Source organism: Sinocyclocheilus anshuiensis, unplaced genomic scaffold (assembly GCF_001515605.1).
Source record: "Sinocyclocheilus anshuiensis isolate Anshui unplaced genomic scaffold, SAMN03320099.WGS_v1.1 scaffold1852, whole genome shotgun sequence".
Lineage (NCBI taxonomy): Eukaryota > Metazoa > Chordata > Actinopteri > Cypriniformes > Cyprinidae > Sinocyclocheilus > Sinocyclocheilus anshuiensis.
Genome location: NW_015557168.1, coordinates 1 through 3,786, shown reverse-complemented (window position 1 = coordinate 3,786; position 3,786 = coordinate 1). Strand labels below are relative to the sequence as shown.

Below are 3,786 nucleotides of genomic sequence, written 5' to 3'. Positions count from 1 at the left end.
CAGGCAGCAGTGTTGCACACAAACAGGGCCTATGTCTGTAGTCGTGGCCGAGTGGTTAAGGCGATGGACTAGAAATCGATTGGGGTCTCCCTGCGCAGGTTCAAATTCTGTCGATTATGCACTCTACTGACAGCCATAAGGATAAGTGGCTGTGCATTTTTCTTTCATATCCCTCGCACAGATGTGCAAAATGTCCAGTCCCTCTGAAATGGAGAAACACACCGCTGGTGCTTTTTGTATTCGGGCTGCAGTAGCTGCCAAGGGTGAGCCAGTGGCATGCCGTGATCGTATAGTCGTTAGTACTCTGCGTTGTGGCCGCAGCAACTCCGGGTCACGGCATCCCTTTGCCGTTGAGCAATTGGGAAGGCTGAACCCTTTTTTCCTCCTCATCCTTCAGCTGGATTTTGTGTTTGAAGCTTGGTCTGTGCTATTTGCGCCCAGACAAGAGAGCAGGCAGGCTGTAGCAAGGTGTAGTCGTGGCCGAGAGGTTAAGGCGATGGAATTGAAATCCATTGGGGTCTCCACGCGCTAGTTAGAACCCTGCCGACTACGGTAGGAGTTTGCTGTACAGCTCCCTGTGAAGAAAATTGTGCCTTCTAAGGCCTTTGTCCTTTTTTCTCTCTGCCATAATTGCTTGTGGTTTTCATCCCATAGCGCGTGTGGCAAATGAGTTGCACAGATATGCGAAATGTCCAGTCCCTCTGAAATGGAGAAACACACCGCTGGGGCAGAAGTCACCATGGGTGAGCCAGTGGCATTCCATGATCGTATAGTGGTTAGTATTCTGCGTTGTGACCGCAGCAACCCCAGTTCGAATCCGGGTCACGGCATCCCTTTGCCGTTGAGCAATGGGGAAGGCTGAACCCTTTTTTCCACCTCATCCTTCAGCTGGATTTTTTGTTTGAAGCTTGGTCTGTGCTGTTCGCCACCAGACGAGAGAGCAGGCAGGCTGTAGCCAGGTGTAGTCGTGGCCAAGAGGTTAAGGTGATGGAGTTGAAATCCAGTGGGGTCTCCCTGCGCAGGTTTGAACCCTGTCAACTACTGTTGGAATTTGCTGTACTGCTCTCTGTGAAGATAATTGTGCCTTCTAAGGCCTTTGTCCTTTTTTCTCTGTGCCATAATTGCTTGTGGTTTTCATCCCATAGCGCTTGTGGCAAATTAGTTTCTTCTGGGCGGTCTGTAGGAAAACTGCCTTCTAAGGTCTTTGTCCTTTTTTCTCTCTGCCATAATTGCTTGTGGTTTTCATTCCATAGCGCGTGTGGCAAATGAGTTTCTTCTGGGCGATCCGTAGGAAAACTGATCTTATATAAAACGTAAGAGGCATGCACTGCAAAGGAGCCCGGATAGCTCAGTAGGTAGAGCATCAGACTTTTAATCTGAGGGTCCAGGTTTCAAGTCCCTGTTTGGGCAAAGTGCCATCTTCTTGTTGGTGGCCTCAGCTTGCTGTCATGTCGGTCCATCTATGTTGCTGTCTCTCTAATTGAGTGGTGTTCTGGCTTGCTCCTGGGGAGCTTGTGCATCTCCCTAGTTTGGCACACCTGATTCTGATGGTCAGATCGTTAGGAAAGAGCGCACATGAAGTGAACTGAGTGAGTAGAATAAGACAGACCTACGAAATGTGCAGTGCCGTGGGTCCCCAGGGCCAGCACTGAAAAACCCCATTCCAGAGGATGAGACATGGCAGCCTGATTTCTCCTCAGTGGGACCGCTGTTTTATCTGCTTGCAGGGCTAGCTTGCAATCTCCGCTGTGTGACTGAGCTAGCTAGGGCTATGGACTTCAAGTGGGTCAGGCAGCAGTGTTGCACACAAACAGGGCAAAGAGTGGCCTGATTTTGTAATCATGGCCGAGTGGTTAAGGCGATGGACAAGAAATCCATTGGGGTCTCCCCGCGCAGGTTAAAATCCTGCCGACTACGCACTCCGCTGACAGCCATGAGCATAAGTGGCCGTGCGTTTTTCTTTCATATCCCTTGCACAGATATGCGAAATGTCCAGTTCCTCTGAAATGGAGAAACAAACCGCTGGGGCTTTTTGTATTCGGGCTGCAGTAGTCGCCATGGGTGAGCCAGTGGCATGCCGTGATCGTATAGTGGTTAGTACTCTGCGTTGTGGCCGCAGCAACCCCGGTTGGAATCCGGGTCACGGCATCCCTTTGCCGTTGAGCAATGGGGAAGACTGAACACTTTTTTCCACCTCATCTTTCAGCTGGATTTTGTGTTTGAAGCTTGGCCTGTGATGTTCGCCACCAGACAAGAGAGCAGGCAGGCTGCAAAGCTTGGTCTGTGCTATTTGCGCCCAGACAAGAGAGCAGGCAGGCTGTAGCAAGGTGTAGTCGTGGCCGAGAGGTTAAGGCGATGGAATTGAAATCCATTGGGGTCTCCCCACGCTGGTTAGAACCCTGCCGACTACGGTTGGAGTTTGCTGTACAGCTCCCTGTGAAGAAAATTGTGCCTTCTAAGACCTTTGTCCTTTTTTCTCTCTGCCATAATTGCGTGTGGTTTTCATCCCATAGCGCGTGTGGCAAATTAGTTTCTTCTGGGCGGTCTGTAGGAAAACTACCTTCTAAGGTCTTTGTCCTTTTTTCTCTCTGCCATAATTGCTTGTGGTTTTCATCCCATAGCGCGTGTGGCAAATGAGTTTCTTCTGGGCGGCTTGTGGGAAAACTACTGTTATATAAAACGTAAGAGGCATACACTGCAAAAGAGCTGGGATAGCTCAGTCGCTTGAGCATCAGACTTTTCATTTGAGGGTCAATGGTTCAAGTCCCTGTTCGGGCGAAGTGCCATCTCCTTGTTGGCGGCCTCAGCTTGCTGTCATGTCGGTCCATCTATGCTGCTGTGTCGGTCCATCTATGCTGTTGTCTCTCTAATAGAGTGGTGTTTCGGCCTGCTCCTGGGGACCTTGTGCAACTCCCTTTTTTGGCACACCTGATTCTGATGGTCAGCTCGTTAGGAAAGAACGCTCATGAAGTGAACTGAGTGAGTAGAATAAGACAGACATACGAAATATGCAGTGCTGTGGGTCCCCAGGGCCAGCACTGAAAAACCCCATTCCAGAGGATGAGACATGGCAGCCTGATTTATCCTCAGTGGGACCGCTGTTTTATCTGCTTGCAGGGCTAGCTTGCAATCTCCGCTGGGTGACTGAGCTGGCTAGGGCTATGGATTTCAAGTGGGTCAGGCAGTAGTGTTGCACACAAACAGGGCAGAGAGTGGGCTGTTTCTGTAATCGTGGCCGAGTGGTTAAGGCAATGGACTAGAAATCCTTTGGGTTCTCCCCACGCAGGTTCGAATCCTGCCGACTATGCACTCCGCTGACAGCCATGAGGATAAGTGGCAGTGTGTTTTTCTTTCATATCCCTTGCACAGATATGCGAAATGTCCAGTCCTTCTGAAATGGAGAAACACACCGCTGGCGCTTTTTGTATTCGGGCTGCAGTAGTTGCCACGGGTGAGCCAGTGGCACGCCGTGATCGTATAGTGTTTAGTAAAGGGTGAGCCAGCGGCACGCCGTGATCGTATAGTGGTTAGTACTCTGCGTTGTGGCCGCAGCAACCCCGGTTCGAATCCGGGTCACGGTATCCCTTTGCCGTTGAGCAATGGGGAAGGCTGAACCCTTTTTTCCACCTCACCCTTCAGCTGGATTTTTTGTTTGAAGCTTGGTCTGTGCTGTTCGCCACCAGACAAGAGAGCAGGCAGGCTGTAGCCAGGTGTAGTCGTGGTGGCCTTCCAGCGATCGGCCGGCTGGACACTTCCTAACACTTCCTAACAACATTTGAATACTTC

General features: G+C 50.7%; 7 non-coding genes across 7 annotated transcripts; all 7 read left to right on the top strand.

Annotated features, from left to right (window-relative positions):
• Positions 1-37: 37 nt before the first annotated feature.
• Positions 38-119, top strand: trnas-aga (transfer RNA serine (anticodon AGA)). The gene has a single exon. It is a non-coding gene; the product is annotated as a tRNA-Ser (tRNA).
• A 1,218-nt stretch (positions 120-1,337) lies between these two features.
• On the top strand, positions 1,338-1,410 carry trnak-uuu (transfer RNA lysine (anticodon UUU)). Its single transcript has one exon. It is a non-coding gene; the product is annotated as a tRNA-Lys (tRNA).
• Positions 1,411-1,835: 425 nt separating this feature from the next.
• On the top strand, positions 1,836-1,917 carry trnas-aga (transfer RNA serine (anticodon AGA)). The gene has a single exon. It is a non-coding gene; the product is annotated as a tRNA-Ser (tRNA).
• Positions 1,918-2,076: 159 nt separating this feature from the next.
• On the top strand, positions 2,077-2,148 carry trnah-gug (transfer RNA histidin (anticodon GUG)). The gene has a single exon. It is a non-coding gene; the product is annotated as a tRNA-His (tRNA).
• A 181-nt stretch (positions 2,149-2,329) lies between these two features.
• Positions 2,330-2,411, top strand: trnas-uga (transfer RNA serine (anticodon UGA)). The gene has a single exon. It is a non-coding gene; the product is annotated as a tRNA-Ser (tRNA).
• Positions 2,412-3,225: 814 nt separating this feature from the next.
• trnas-aga (transfer RNA serine (anticodon AGA)) lies at positions 3,226-3,307 on the top strand. The gene has a single exon. It is a non-coding gene; the product is annotated as a tRNA-Ser (tRNA).
• Positions 3,308-3,509: 202 nt separating this feature from the next.
• trnah-gug (transfer RNA histidin (anticodon GUG)) lies at positions 3,510-3,581 on the top strand. The gene has a single exon. It is a non-coding gene; the product is annotated as a tRNA-His (tRNA).
• The last annotated feature ends 205 nt before the right edge of the window (positions 3,582-3,786 follow it).